The 17,298-nt window shown below is 39.1% G+C and overlaps 1 protein-coding gene across 1 annotated transcript in view; it reads left to right on the top strand.

Annotated features, from left to right (window-relative positions):
• The window catches only part of LOC126369262 (uncharacterized), a 341,394-nt gene that overhangs the window by 158,294 nt on the left and 165,802 nt on the right, over positions 1–17,298 (top strand). The window lies entirely within an intron of this gene.

Genomic DNA, 17,298 nt, shown 5'->3' with positions numbered 1-17,298 from the left:
AATGACTATGAAATCAGTGTGTGTACACGCAGCCTATGGGGCTAATCGCTTTAAATGCTATCTGAACCGAAATTGATGCATACCGCGAATAATTTGGCAAATGGACAGCACCGCTGGATTCAATGTGCCAAATTATACGTGTGCTTTATTGTTGGCTGGGTCAATGTTTTGTTTGCTTGTGTCTGTTATTATATTTTATGATCGAGCTGACTTAATGTATGAGCTTTTATCCGTGATTTTTAGGGTACTATAGACCAACGACGATGTTGTCGACGACGTCGTCGACATGAGGTGAAGTCTACAACTGTAGAAATGATAGAATGTTTTGTTGGATTGATAGATTAAATGATTTCTGCTAACGATAAACGCACGCCTGACGTGATTGCGCAACATGATGTAGAATGTGCAGTTTTATGAGCAGTACAGTTGGTTTTTGACCACTGAATCAGAGGATCGAAGCCCAAAGCAGTAAAAAAAAACGTGAAGCCATTTTAATAACAATAATAAACCTTTATTCGCGCATTTATTCATACAGACAAATATTTTACACCACACTTAAAAGTAGGTATATAAACTCACTCAATTAAATAACGTGGACGTGACGAAGTTACGTATGTTTCTGATTATGTGACAAATTGTATTATTTATTTTTATTTTTTATTTTTTTTTTATAATTTATTTTTATTAAATAAAACACCTTACAATAATAGATAACAATTAAAGAACTTAACTACGGGATTTTGCCTTTATTTATTAAGGTACACAATTACCCTTCCCAGTGCAGCATTGTAATAAAAATATTCCATTGCAGTATAAATTCCATTCATTTTAAAGTATTATTATATCAAACTCCTTAAAAATACAATGGATATAAAAGAAAACTTAAGGGCCCTAGAAAAGCTCCCTGGGCGACTCCATTTTAAAAATTGAAAAACTTAAAAAGCATTACAACAGGTAGCTTTAAATCATTGGCTTTAGGAGGGAAATGGATCATAGAGGAATGAGGAGGGACGGGGAGGAAAGAGGGAATTTGCATAAAGTTGGCAAAGTATGCTCATAGGTCGGCCGAAATGTAATGAAAGTTTGATAAGTGACGTTATTAATTCTGTGGAAGGCAAAGATTATTATGTAGAGGTGCCAAAGATATTTCTTATCGTGCTTATATTTTCGGGAATGTCGTAAAACCGACAGATGATTGTGTGGTTTTTAACATGTTGAACTATAAAGTACATAAGACGGGCGACAGGCTAATCATCTACCACAATACGGTTCATCGTATCCATCTTAGTCTTTGATTATCCTATTAGAGACTGCGGGCGTGAATTCATACATGCGCTTGCGTAGTAGCTGAAGCCAAATAAACTTGATTCACAATTCTGACAAAAACAAACATTATGCGTGAGATATAGAATTAAAAGGGATATTTTATTTATCTACACTCATTTAATTTTCTCCTTTAAAAAAAAACCTATATAATACACTTTTATACTCCGACTCGAATCATCAATTCATACCATTAACAACCAAATCCCCATTCATTATTCTTCCATAGTATTCTCTCTAACTTTTTTAACAATCTTTCGTTCCGTTCTATTCACTTTCCTGCATACATTCCAGGTAAAAAAATCTCATGTAAGCGTCAGCGCTAGCGCATGACTAGGGGAGGCAGCCTCTCGCCTCATACCTTCAGTCTCTACGTGTCTAGGCAACGGGCAACACGCGTACTAATCCTTGTGATAGAACACGTGATTTGTTTTGTACTAAAGTGATTGTATCAGCTGATATACATTTGGACAATAGACTCTGAACTTTAATACAGTGTCTTACTTCTGACTAACGCACAAGCCAACGTAATGGCTCACCTAGCGGTCACGTCAACCCTCTTGGATCGCACACATATACCCGCAATATCTCTAAACTCATATACCCCGTTATTGTACAATCGCCCTGAAGCGCTGGCAGTGTTATTAATTAACAGCTGAAGCAAAACTCTGATAACAATTTAACGTTTATATTTATCTCACATTTGGTGGCTTAAAACCGCGGCACAAAAACCTTGCCGCGCGTGATTTTCTCAATATGATTCACGCAACGCGCCGCGCTCTTGCTGTTTCAAATCAAATCAAATCAAATCAAATATACTTTATACTTTATTCTGTTTCGTGGAGCTGGAAAAGATAGCTTTGAGCGACAAGGTCGCCTAGATATGTCTGTTTGCTCTTCTTTTTCTTCTGTCGTGCAGGTTATGACATAGAGTACCAGCGTCATCAACCCTGGTATCAGGGTTATTATTGGCCCACACATGGCTCACGTTTTCATTGCTGTAAATGCTTTCTTGAATCCAAAATATGTCATCATTAGTTTAAGAGCCATGCTCTTGGCGGTGAAGCATTCGCCATTTGTCTATCAAAAGCCAATTTTTTGACTTTTTTATAAGATTTGATATTCGCCTTCTCTTTAATTTGATACATTTAAACTCTTCGTGGTCTTCCCCGTCGTCCTCTCTTTCCTTTTATCGTCCATGAATTTAATTATATTTTTTAACGTTTTTAATAAAATATACTTAGTATTTTAAGGCATTACGTGCGTAATTCTGTTTCTACGTACTTGATTATCTTGTCCTATACAAAGATAGTGTTACATCTACTCGTTTCGTATCATTGTTTTCTGTAATCCTTTACACGAGGCTCGATCCGGGAATGTCATAGTAAAAAGTCACTTATTTTCAAGGACATACAAGTGTACAATAACGTTCATTTCACAAAGGACAGGCTTTTACGATGGACTGAGAGTAAGTTATAAAATAAAGAGAACGTTTACAGCTGCTTTTTTTTAAAAGGGATATTGTTTTCTTCCAAACAATGGGTATATTAAGGTTCATCATAATCTTCTTTAGCGCTTCATATCAAGCGTAGGTATGAGTTGTCTCCTGATTACTTGTTGTTGTCTACTGATTACACGGCTTACGGGCGTGTGTTTATGAATGTAGGGCAAACTTTCACGGACATAGACCGTGGGTCATTGATGGTCCATAAAAAGTAGTATGACGCATTGGAATCGGAACGTCCGTAGACGTACTGTCCTAGAAAGTATTAAGAATGAGGTTCCACGGTGTCCTAACGAAATAGGGTCCACCCGGACGAAATAGTATTTCAGAAATGATACATACATCATCTCCCTAGTTTTTCCCGTTTTTCACAGGGCCGGTTACCTAACCTGAAGATTTGACAGGTCCAGTTTTTTACAGAAGCGACTGCCTGTGACCTTCCAACCCGCGAAGAGAAAACCAGCCCAATACAGGTTAGGTCATATCGAAAATGCATTTCTCGGGAATGTGGGTTTCTTCACGATGTTTTCTTTCACCCGAGCCGGGATTCAAACCAGTGGCACGACGATGCAAGTAGCGCGTTCTCCGAACAGGGATATTACGATTCTCGATTATAGAGTAGGTATACTATAGGGTATACTATATTCGTGTACTACCACTCTGGTGAATTATTTAGTCTATGGACTCAGGTTAGAATCGGGTTTGGCGGTAGCAACTAATTAATAAACTGCCTACTGCGGGCTATCGGTTTTTGTGGAGTTTCACAAAATATGGTTAGGGTAATCAAGCCCTTTATTAAAACCTCACTTTGGTCGGCTGTTGTTTGGGCCATTCCGTAACAATCTTTTTTTTGACGTTATTGTATATTTGCCGCATTAACTAGTTAGCTAATATTTATGACAACAGGCCTAAGGTTGCCTACTTGGGCACGAACCTCGGCTCAGGGCGTCAGCTGAGAGGATAAGATTTGAACCCTGACACCAGTATCATCTTACTAACGGACAACCGGGTGATCATCCTGTAATGTCTTAACTAAACTAAAGATCATAAAGTGATTTTTGTGGTAGGTCACCAGCGGGATTCGAACCCGGGACTTCTGGATCGTAAGCCAACCATTGGACCGTAGTATAGATTGGTGGTCGTATGTTATGTCATGTAAACCCTTTTATCAAAATAACGTAGGAGAAGGGAGAGGCGTATACTATTGTCATAGACAAGCGCCATCTTTAAATTAAAAAAAAATAGAGATAAAATGGAGTAACCAGAACGATGCTTTTTTATTTTCCCGCTCCTTATATTCATAATATTCAACAAAGTTATACCAATCTACTTACATTCTAATTTCTTCATGTCTAATTTCTTCAACTATATACACGCACTCCAGGTCAAATATGCATCAGTTCCATGTGATGGTAAAATGACAATTTTAATTTAAAATAGAGCACCAAGATACTCTTTATTACCGGCCATCACAAGCGCAAATGATCCCGGTCAGACAAGCTAACTAAACCGCAGTATGGTAATCATGCTATCTCGATTTACATGTAGATTGCTGCTAATGGGGAAACGAGATAGATGCCCGATAGATAGGGGCCGAATTAATTGTTTTGGGACCAACTATAACGTGTTCGCTTCATGATTTATGGGTGAGGGTACGAGCATGTAGGGTTGTGCGTACGTACCTTGTTCTTTGGTTTTATAGAGCAACGAAGATGAAATCATCTATTATGTATTTGCTGATATAAAATGTGTTTCGTCGCAGGTATGGGTCAAAAATAGAATTTTGCAGAGAATAAAATTGATGCCCTCAATTTTGTTTCACACAAGACCTTCCATATTTCTATTTTTTCTCAATAACTTTATCTCTCAATCTAGTTACTACTAGATTTTTATGTACTCATAAGTAACAAATTGGGAAGCGGCGAGATTATGCCCAACACAAGCATCTGTGATTGCTTTCTAGGCAGATCTCATTAAAATATTGGTAAATGATTGTGTGAATAAATAAATACAATTAACCCGGCCCTTAGGGGAACAGAATCATCTTCTCTGTCTGCAATTTCTGTTCGGCGCGATCTTGCCGCTGAAATGGGCCTTAATTCAGTAGGCCGGAGTAACATAGTAGCTGAGTTCGGATAGGGACCCAGACCCCTTGTCCAAGGATACGGGTGAAGACCTCAACGGTTGCAGAGGGGGAGATGGGAGCCTTCGGTTCGGCAATGCAAGACGGAAGGGGCAAGTCATAGGGACTGTAACCTGAAACCTGACAGAGGGCTGCAGTAACTGTCAGTACTATACAGAGGCGGAGGATAGGAGTCCTAGTATGGCTTTGAAATAGACTACTCTGGGTGACATCCTACTCGCGTCAGACGGAGTACTGCGAGGCGGAAGGCAAAAAGCAGACCATTGCCGTATTTTCCCTAAAAAGTAACATGTAGATTGCTATACCAACAAGAGGGTGGCTCTTATATTAGTGATGACGAGATTGTTGACTCACTACCTCTTACGTTAGTATAGCAGAAAACTCGATCTTCCTCTTAACGTTTGGGTTGTGAGGTTGAATACCAATCTCATCAACCCTGGTGTCAGAGTTATCGTTGAGTCGCCAAAGGCCTCAAAGGCGCCAAAGATCGGAAAGCTCGGTAAGGTGTGGGTTAGTTTAGTCGTCAGCTTTTGTATTCTGTCGTTGTTAGATTTTTTTTGGCAGGCGCTAGGCGGCATTGTGCAATAGTAGTAGATTATATAAATTATATTTTATATGTTATCCCAACTGGTTAATATAAGCCGCTCAGGTTTTATTTACTATAAGGCGAAGATAAAAAAGAAAAACAAACGCGGAACCTAGAACCGCATCTCACTTGGACATAAATTGATGAGTTGTTTAAACGCTACCTCGCCAGGTGTCAGCTGCATACATTTTGTCAGTGGCGCTATGGAGTTGTCCTAGTGTAATTTATATATGTTTCATCAAAAGGACAAAATACACAAATCAATTTATAGACCTGACTTCTAAATGGAACTCATAGAGTGAATAGGAATAGTCACTCTGACCTGTCGTAGCGCGTAGCATGTTGCTACGGGGACAGTAGCTGACGTAGCTCTTTGTGACTTTGCTACATACGGCGTAGTGCTTGGTGTAGCGAGGGCAAATCTCTTTGTACTGGAATATTTTATATTGCTTTGATTTGTAGATTAGTTCTCTTACAAACTCATGTTGAGAAAGTCGCCTTTTGTTGTTTCGTTTAATTTTTATTCTTGCGTTATTTGTTCCTTCTATAAAATTAATACACTAAAGGAACCCTTAAAGGGCCTTTTGATAATGTAGAAATCTTCCAGGCACCATTAGGGTAATGTGACTTTTAAATATTATAAAAACCGTACATTATGCGGTATGAAGTTTATTTATTGTGGAGTAGCTTGGTGGAGTATGCACCATACCCTCTCCGGCTGTGCTCGGTAGTGGGACGAATATAGACCATTAAAATTTATGTTTGGTTAGGTATGAAAAGGCGCCCATTTACGAATAGAGTCTTTAAAAAAAAATTCAAAAATATTTATTTTCCAAAATTGGCTTACAAAGTTAGCGCTTTTTGAACGTCAAAAAATTAAATTACATATTATGTAACTAGCTGTAAAACTACTACCACATCGGAATCTGTAACGCTGAGGGAAAGTCTTGAACTGAGGATTATAATGTAGACACACATACACACACACACACATACACGTGTATATGCCGTATTTAAAAGTACCTCTCCGACTGTTAGGATTCCAGCTTCCCATGAAACCCTACACGGCCGAGTTCGTTCAAAGTCAACATTTTGTATCGCGTCCATTCACCATATTTCACAAAGTGCCTTCAAAGAGTATTCGTTTTGCAGACGGATCGGAAAATAGATTCCGTTCCTATTGCATATTCGCTTTTGTACGTAAAAGTAACGAAGTCGGTGGTACGTGGCATTTGAAACAATTACTACTACTTTTCCGGGTCAAATAAAGCGCATCATTTGTCCGGCCAAGTAGTCATTGCCATATGAGGCAAACATACAGAATAAATCCACAAAAAAGTGCTATTACTTTACTACGTATAGGCGGCATACTTTGGGATTAGCAGATATTTTTTATTAAGAAAACAGCCCGCAAAAACGGTTTCCGGTAGCCCACGTCACGCGGCGCGATGCTCGGAGCGTCAAGCGTTTTTGCGTTCACGGAGAAGCGACGCATCAAGCGGCACTTTAAGCGGCGCCTCAAACAACGCACTAAGCGTGTCAAATGGCGCGCGTATTTTAGTATAGTGGTTCCTAGCGCGTCACCCGTCGCGTCCTCCACGCCGCGTCGTCCGCCACGTTTCCCGCCGCGCGATCAAGGCGTTAGTGAAATAATATAACATGCCCCGGATTCCGAGTATAATATTTTTCTTTATCCCATAATCATCAGCCCATTAACGTCCCCACTGCAGGGGCACGGGCCTTCCCTATAGATGGATACGCGTAGGGAGAACGGGCCTTAAACCATCACGCGGGCCCAGTGCGGATTGATGGTTATTAACGACTGCTAATGCAGCCGGGACCAACGGCTTAACGTGCCTTCCGAAGCACGGAGGAGCTCGAGATGAAAACTTTTTTTGTGGTCACCCATCCTATGACCGGCCTTTGCGAAAGTTGCTTAACTTCAACGATCGCAGACCGAGCGCGTTTACCGCTGCGCCACCGAGCTCCTACACATGTAATTGAAATAATGAAATGTAAAGTCGCCTGCCTGTCGGTTTTTTACAGATTGTACTTCGGGGAGTGTGCACATGAGCTCCATCAGCTCATTCCACCAAGTCCATTCCATCTGAGGACATCCAGACGTACGGCGGGTTACCATTCTTACTTAATGCGCACAGCCAAGGAATGGAATGGGCTTATAACCTGGGGTCCTTCAAATCACGGGTGAATAGGCATTTTCTGGGTAAGCTCGTTCCAACGTCGATCTCTTCTTCTCCTCGTGGAAGAACGAAGTCAAGAGCAAACCCATCTTAATTTAAAAAAAATAAAAGAATCTTAGCAACATTTCTGGAATTACGAACCGCGTAACTACCAAACCGGAGAATCACATTGCACACATTACTCTCGTACGAAAAAAAAAGGAAAAGCACACTTTTTGCGGGCAGAAGGGGTAACGAAGCGTAAATTGGAATAGACTTGTGAACACGCAAAGAACTCATCTACAACACTTAAGTACACCTGCGATAGTCGAAATATCCTTCTTATAGCTTAGAAAATAAGGAATGTAGGGTTCGGGATGCTATTTTTCGAAAGATAAATGTAATTTGGTAAAACTACCTTCTTGATGTTGGTTTAGGATTCGCCGACATGTGTTTTATCGAAGCTGTTACTTTGAATATTAGTTTGAGTTTTCACTGAATTTGATTTATATCGGAGTTTTTGACTTCCAACGTCTGCGAGTCTGAGGTTTGTGTTTCAAAAGATATAACTTAATTATCTTTATTCCATAAAAATATTGGTTAGAAAATGAAAACCCGACTACGGAAAAAATCACGCTCTAAAAAGTATAAAACAAGAAAATAGGTATAGCAACAGCAGTTTTTTTTTTTGACGAGACTTATTGTAGATATGCCGCAGATGGCATTAACTACTTGGCCGGACAAATGGGGAGCGCTGAAGGCTCTCACCCGGTACAACGTTTAAGACAACAGGCCTGAGGGTGCCCAGTTGGGCGCGAAGCTCGGCTCAGGGCGTCGTCTGAGAGGAAAAATATTTGAAAGAATTAATCGACCCTAGTGGGTCGATAGCGATAAGCGCTGATTGAGGGAAATCGTCGACCACGCCGGCGGGGTCGGTATCGGGGTCCTGAACAAGTGACAGCAGTGGTTGTATGCCGTAACAAGCAAACTCTTAGGACAGATTGGCATACGACCACGGCTATGTTCTAAACATCGCTATTCGAAAGAATTTCAGAGATATGTACATATTTTCTTGTTTCATACTTTTTAGAGTCGTCGTTTTTCGTTTAGTCGGGTTTTAGTTTTTAAACTTATAGTTTCATTTATACTATTTTGGGGCTTAATAATTAAGATGAAGATTTCTGTCTGAGTAGTCATGTTATCGATTCCCCGCAAATAAAAGCTAGTAATACATATTTGTGATGTGCAAATTAATCCCTTTCGTTTTTATGAACACAGACAGACATATATAGTGTTGTATAGAAACAATAGGTGTCGGGGAATAGCGACCAGCTCCCCTGAAACTGGCTTACTGTGTAGAAACAGATCACCCGCCCTTTCGTTTGATATCCAACACACACAATACAAAAAATATTTCTTTTTAGTCCTCACTTTATGTCCTCGAGGGGATATGGAGCATACTCCACCACGCACAAAAAATAATTAGATAGGTAGTTATCGCGACAGATTCCACGAAAAACACAAAAATCATTGTTTTAATTGTACAAAATACACGGTGAATTGTGCAAACAAAATAATTTTAAATAAAAAGAGAAATCCCTTCACACATAATGTTTACATTCAATCAAAATCAAATGAATCCAATTATTCCCAATTTTAACGATTCCCGTGTAATCACAGATTTAAATCAACGATTTATGTTACTGAAAATTGATTGAACGTGCATATTTTTGCACCAACTTTGTGATAACCTCGAGGTCCTTGTTTTCAGCAACATCACTGAAATCCCATCGCCTAAGGTCCAGTGGGTGGGATTAGGTTTCATCCGAGCGATGCCCAACTATCCCGGATGAACCTGTAAGTTATTTTCTTTGTTTTACACTCGTGAGTTGCCTTGCCACGCTGTCAGCTGAACCACATGCTAATCATTGCCATTCCTTGTTGCAGATGGGGTTTTAATTGTTTTTGAGTTTTTAAAGTTTAGAGTTTTAATTGTTTTAACGTCTTTAAAGTTTTGTTTAATTTTCTGACGTTTTTAAGTTCTATGAAGAAGTTTATGATTGGATCAGACTATTTCAACAAATTTTGTGAATGAAGATTCCTACTGTTTTCTTCTGCGTTTGCAAGTTATTTCAAGCTTCATTTCGGCGGAGCTTGCCTTGGTTGTTTGCACGTCGAAGCTTTCCTTTGTGCGGCGCGCATGTGGATGTGCCGCGCCTCTCCTTTTGTCAACACTCCGGATAAGGCCCGGTGAAGGACTGCGAGGTTGACCGGTGGACGTGCAGCCCGCCAGCTGCGTAACAGTTGGCCCGCTGCGCCGCCCTCGTCCAGCACGCCCTGGCCTGAGCCGGCCTCAACTCATCACCTGTACGGTATTCCGGAACGCCTCAGGTAGGCCTGATAGTCGGAGGTCCTCGAGTAAGTGAGGTGCCTACAGGTGTACGGACAGTGTTTTAAACATAGTGATATCCCATGGTTGTTACGGAGTGACAATTAACCTGACGGACCAAAGCGCGACCTGTCTCCCTCCATAGGGTGTCCACCTACCTATGGTTGTACTTGTTAATTAAATATTATAAAATATACATTGTACAAATTCAAAGGGAGTTTTCTTTGTCTCATGCTCACCGGTCTATAACATCTAGCTGTGCCCTTCAGGTAAACACCACTTTATAAATTTCTGAAACATATCTGCAGTATCATAACACCATTTCCTATTTACCTACGTTTACTATAGGTAGCAAAAGATTTCCGTTTCACAAGATCCGGTATACTTTCCAGAACTTACAGTGAGTGACTGAGAGCTTCCAGTCGAGGTTCCTGTAGTTTTTTGACCTCAAAATATTCGAAAATAGGGTTTTTTATTTTATATTTTACTACGTAATTAAAGAAATTGCGTCATCCAAGAAAAATAAAAGTTGAGGAGAAAAAAGCAAATGAACAATTAAAGCATTAAGTAACTGAGTTTTAATTATAAATTTGAATTTGGAAGTCAGTACAGTGCGGAATATACAATGCGGAATATAGAATAAAAGAAGTAGACAACAATAATTCCATCATATTTATCATAAATCATAAACAGCCTATACACGTCCCACTGCTAGACACAGGCCTCCTCAATCAACGGGAGGGGGTTTGGAGCATACTCACACGCTGCTTCACTGCGGGTTGGTGGAGGTGATTTTACGGCTAATAGCTGGGACCAACGGCTTAACGTGTCCTCCGAAGCACGAAAATTCCATAAGTAATATTAACAACTTACCGCCTCTCCAACAAAAAATAAACTAATGCATGTGTTTTTAACTGGGCAAAAATCATCAATTATCTATTTAAAAACAAAGATTAATTTGAAATAAAATAATAAAAACAAAGATAAAATATATTTTCAATTAAAAGCAGACCCACAAATATCATTACATGCGGCTCAATAGATAATTTATAAGGAAAAAACCAGAGGAAAAATATATTATAGGAAAAATAAATATATTGGGTAGGTTTAATGAAAAAATAAAACCCGATATTAATAACGCAAGATACGGTTTCCATCGAAAGGGATACGTGGCGGGAATACGAATAAAGAAGCCTCGAGGGACTATTCTGGTGGGCCGTGTACATTTTTTAAGACTACAATTTTTCGAAAATAAAGCTCTATCTCTCTCTGAAACTTATTATACTGGGTCTTAGTGACATCGTAACGAATACTTTGTGTAATGATTTAGGCCATGATTCTGAGTTGATATCCAGAGGAATTTTCCAAATTCAAAACTATCTTTATTCAATTTTTTTTAAAACAATCATTTTTCTTTATTAAAATTCATAAATAACTATAAAAACTTAGTCTAATTACACATAGATACAAAATGATAATTAAATGATTTTTAAATTAATCCAAATCAGTGAATTAACGTCTATGTGCACGTGCGTCATGTTCAAATAATCCACCTCGTGTCATTCCCGGCGCAAAGGTGCCCATCAAACTAGCCGCGTTTCCACGCTGGATAGCGATGGACAACCGTTGCACAAGGTACGAACCGGAGCGGGCTTTATTCAAATTCAAATTCAAAAATATCTTTATTCAGTAGGTAACATAGTTACACTTTGAATCGTCAATTTTTACATAACGAACGTCTCATCCGCCTAAAACTACTGCAGCTTAGATAATATTTTTTTCAATAGATAGCATAGTTGCACTTTACATAACGAACTGTTAGGGGCGGCTGGTATCAGTCTTAAAAAAAAACATTTTAATTACAATTTTATTGCTACAAAAAAACACTTTAATATAGATAACACAAATAATTATATGAAGCAATTCTTTGATTTTTGACGACTCTATTCGCGCGCGGTTAAAGGCTGATGTATCGATGCAAAAGAGTTTTATTAAAATGAATTATGTTTATGTTGCAGTCGTTTAGTGTTAAATTAGGATATAACAGAACGTCCGCCTCATTCGCTTAAAACTATTGCAGCTTCTCACAATATATTACGACTCCAGTGCGGACACAACTTAAGATAACTATCATGAAAAAAACACCCAAACGATATCGTTTGCGTTCACCAGAATATCAACCCAAGGCGTTATTGGATAAGTTGCTGTTTCGCCTGATTGGTGTAGAAGCCGGTCACAATATATTGTATTGTTGTCTCGCATACTAATATAAGTGTGCGATTAAACGCAGACATGACATGTGTTGGAGACATAACATAAGCTGACAATTATATCCCAATTGGGGTAGTCAGCACTTTTTCATTTGAAATGGAGTCAAATGAAAAAGTGCTGGAAAGAGTTGGAGAAAAGAGAACCGTATTGAAGACTATAGAGAACCGAAGAGGAAATATGATTGGCCACCTTATACGACACGATTCATTTATAACAAACATTATAGAAGGAAAAATTGAAGGGAAGAGAGGAAGGGGGTAGACCTAGGATAACATTTATGAAACAAATAAAAGAGAAGGTGCAGGTCGTGTCGTATCGGGAGGTGAAGGTTTTGGCGGGAAGAAAAGAGAGGGGTGGTCAGAGTAACATCTATCGCAAAATGAAGTACCCACACCTCACCGAGATTTCTGTTAGACCAACGTGATAAGTGGTGAGCCGTATCACGCATTTAATATAAATTAGTAACTCATTGGTGCAAGTCCAGAACCGGGGTTCGAACCGGCGCTCTCTGTTTAAGAAGCGAGTCGGTGAACCACAGGACCACAGTGTCTTTTATTGGACAAGCCGGATGAAATTATGCGGAGTTATGTTTCGACAAATTATGCTCTCATGGTTATCGATCATAAAAAAGCTATTGTTATTTGGTGGCGAGGGTGTGCTGCCGCCAAAGGATGTTTTCGGGGTACCGAACTGAGCATAGTACCCCGCTAGCCACAAGTTGGTAGTGTGACTAGGGATCGACGATCCAACAGTGTTGTGTTGGAAGTTGTATATATGCGTCTTGCCGTGAAAACTTCGATACCGCGTTTCAGGACTGCTTGAAGACTGCATTATTGAATGTGGCGCCATCTGTTGCATGTGAGCGGTGTGCAAATATCAATTCTGCTACATAGTAATTGAGTTCTACAATTGAATCAAAACAGACTACATATAAACAGGGTGGTTAAAATGGACACATCGCAGCAATTCATCTAAGAAAGCATCTAAAAATAAATGCGCAATGCAAACTAATGTCAAATAGCAATATTGCTTTCTTAGATGAATTGCTTCGATGTGGCCATTTAACCCCCCTGAACTGTAACAACCAGAGTACCGGCCAATAAATCATCCAAAACGACCAATATTACTTAATTAGTTGGCGTGAGTTGGAATAAAAGCCGTAGACCCTCGTCACCAAGTTTTAATCGAAGGTGATGCTTCCTACAGACATGCAGGCCATTACCTGTGAAAGTGTATAAACGGACAGGCGGTAAAACAGTTCGTTAATTAACGGACACGTGGAATAACCAAGTTTATGACCTTTATATACAGGGTGTTAGTACTGAAGGGGATGATTCAGACCATGATCCTGAGTTGTAGATCAAAAACCGCTTTGTGCCTGTTGTTCCTACTTTAAATAAGATATTACAGGCTGAATCACCTGACTCGGGAGAATAGGGTAGTTGCCAACTAGTCAAATCAGTTACTTTTTACTAAACGTCAAAATACAAAATTATTACTATGGAATTTTTATGAAAAAGCAACCTGTGACGTCATTGAAAAACGTGACAAAATTTCGCACTTATTATTACATTTTTCTTTATTAAAATTCATAAATAAAATTAATATGTTAAATAGCAAAAAGAAAACATTTTTTGTCAGCTTTAGATTTGTATTTATTTAGTAATTAGAATTTCATAATTTACTTTTGAAATAGGAAACTACGCAATTGGAATGTCAAATTGGGAGTCACTTCTGTAAATATCGGGCATGTTTAACTGTTGTTGTTCGTTTGTTTATTATGCTAAAACCTGCATGAGTTTACAGGGATGCCTAAACGAGGCTTAGACATTCTAGTTACTTACGTCAAGTTACGTAACTGCTGTATTCGATTGTGTAACTACACTTATTTATTATGTACATAAGAGACAGCATGATTGATCACAACATTCTGTTTCTACATTGTTTGACGTTTACGCGGTTATTGGTGCCAGTTCACACCATCTAATTTTATTTTAAATTATACTAATAGATGTGCTAATTCCTGTAAACACCATCTAATTTTATTTTAAGTTATAAACCTGTCATTTTCTTATCCGCTGAAAAAGAAAGGGACGGGTAATTGACAGGTATAAAAATGGAATAAAAATTTTAAGCAGGAACTTTAAAAACATTCCCAAATTTTTATATTGGCCAATAACCTGTCAGAATTAAGTTGACCGCAGATGTCGAACTGGTTGCATACCAGGGAGATGCCTATTTTATTCGCCCGGGTTATTCTTTAATTCTAAAATTAATAGTTGTCTGTCCCTTTCCTTTTCGGTGAGTAAGAAAATGACGGATATAACTTAAAATAAAATTAGGAGGTGTCTGAATGAATGAACAACCCCTGCACAATACTACTCTACTAAATCGTGGTAAGAAGCATCCAAGCCGAAATTAGTTAATTCCAAGCACAAACTAAGCAAAACCTTAAAAAATGTTTCAACTTCCGAATTCAGGGCATATATAATTAATCATTTGGAACCACAACAGACGAAGGCAATTCATTAATTCGGCTGCAAGCTGCTTACTGTGGCAACTCTCAGTGCAATCTCACCGCATCTCTTATCCTTCACTTTTTTCGGGGAAAACATGGAGGTATGAATACAAAAATATACTTAAATCTTCTTCTATCGTCTGATCTGTGAGGTGGATGACTAACCTCAGCAACTCTGGTGTTATTAGCAATCCTTTATTGAACCGCCAAAGGCCCATAACATGACTCATGTAACGCCTTTATTTACAGTAGCAGAGGCCGACTGCATAACGTGCCATTTTACTTTCGGACAATCGGGTGATCAGCCTGTAAAGTCCTAATCAAACTAGGGATCTCAAAGTGTTTCGAACCTCCGGAGCCCAACATTCATCTACTGAGGTCGAACAACAGAGGTCGTCAAAAATATTAGTTATATTTATTGTGACTACTTACATATTATACATTCTTTTTCTTCTATCGTGTTGATTGTGAGGTGGATTACCAACCCCATTAACCCTGGTGTCTGGGTTACTACTGAGGCCCCTGACATGACTCATGTAACGACTACGTACTTACATTAGTATCTAATAACCGGGACCAATGGCTTAACCTGCCTATGCACAAATCATTTTACTTTTGGACAATCAGGTGATCAGCCTGTAATGTCCTAACCAAACTAGGGATCACAAAGTGATTTTTGTGATTTGTCCTCACCGGGATTCAAACCCGGGTCCTCCGGATCGTGAGCACAACGCTCAACCACTGGACCACGGGGGCCGTTAATGCTAAATTATACTTTAAAGTTGTGTATATGAACCACCTAGATGGAGTTTGACAAAAGCTAATGATTGAAAGTTAGGCCACGTTAACCGCACGTCATGCGCACGCTATCGTCATGGAACGGAAACGAACGCATGAGAATTGACAAATGCGACGTTGCCGTTCCGTGTTTCTTTCTACGCAAGATATAAGCAATGACAGTTGACGATAGCGTGTGTAAGAAGTGCCGAACTTGTTCTAATTTCGAAAAAAAATGCATGCGATTTTCAGCGTTAAAACATTTAATTCTCATGTGACCCGGTATTTGTAACACATCGCTGTTGCTTCGTCAATCATCGTGTCGTTTGTTGGTGGTGATAAATTGCGGGAGGACGCCTCACGGAACAATGCTGAAAAACGACAGGCGGTTTTAACCAGATTTATCCAGCTGCAGCCGTGTCGGCTTTTGTCGGGAAATTATTTTATTTCACGTCTCCTTTGTTCAAGTTTTGTGTCATGTTGCGAATGTGGTAAATTGGCGCCATTTTATTTTGAATAGCTTTATGATAATAGAAATGGACCCACTCCCTATCCCCCCTACCCCTATTAAATGGGACTTAAACATGGCTGGCTAGTAGATCAGTAATATCAACAGAAGTGTTTCTTCGTCGGAATCCATTTTACACTGATTGTACGCGACAGGAGCCACGGCAATGCTCGAACGACGCTAGTGTTTCTGTAAAAGATTTAATCTTTTTCGATCCTGACGTAATTAGACGAACTTCTATTTCTATATCACCATTTTACCCAGACAAGCCATCACCAGGCATAAATTCATCTAAGCTCAGCACAGAAACCATGCTTCAAAGTGAACCCATGGATTTTAATCCCGATTGATAATTGGCTTTACAGAACGGATTCATCTACAAGGACAGAAATTTAAATATGAAAAGGATAAAGCATCAGGGTAGCGTAAATATTACTTAATAAGATTAACCAGTTCACTGACTCGATCCTATTGAAAAGTGTTTTTCAGTATGTTAAATTAATTTTGTCCCCTTTCATCATGCGAAATCGCACGAATTGTATTTCGAAAGCCGTGAATTTAATACGTCTTTTAGCTTTATTTTCATTTTTAAGACTCGTAATGAATTTAAATAAATCATCATCATCAGCACATTAACGTCCTCACTGCTGGGGCACGGGCCTTCCCTATGGATGGATAGGGAGATCGGGCCTTAAACCATCACGCTTGCTAATGCAGCCGGGACCAACGGCTTAACGTGCCTTCCGAAGCACGGAGGAGCTCGAGATGAAAACTTTTTTTTGTGGTCACCCATCCAATTTAAATAAATGTTATTTAATTAATGGTCAATTGGTTGTGTATTATATAAGACGGAGTTTCATAGTGTAGTAAGTCCACGGTAACATGATCATTAACTAACATACGCATACCTGGATATACATAAAGCTGCCTCAGGTACATGCTCTATAAATAAAACAACCATTGAAATAATAAATAATAAGTATATTGGTTACTTACTCTAAATTTCCAAAACGCACGCGTGCTCAAACTCAAGTGTACACGTGTTCAAAAAGGTACGTCTGCCTTCGATGCGTGCTCGAATCAAAAGAACCCCAATGAA

The sequence above is a fragment of the Pectinophora gossypiella genome, chromosome 8 (assembly GCF_024362695.1).
Source record: "Pectinophora gossypiella chromosome 8, ilPecGoss1.1, whole genome shotgun sequence".
Taxonomy (NCBI): domain Eukaryota; kingdom Metazoa; phylum Arthropoda; class Insecta; order Lepidoptera; family Gelechiidae; genus Pectinophora; species Pectinophora gossypiella.
This window is presented reverse-complemented; position numbering and strand designations above follow the sequence as displayed.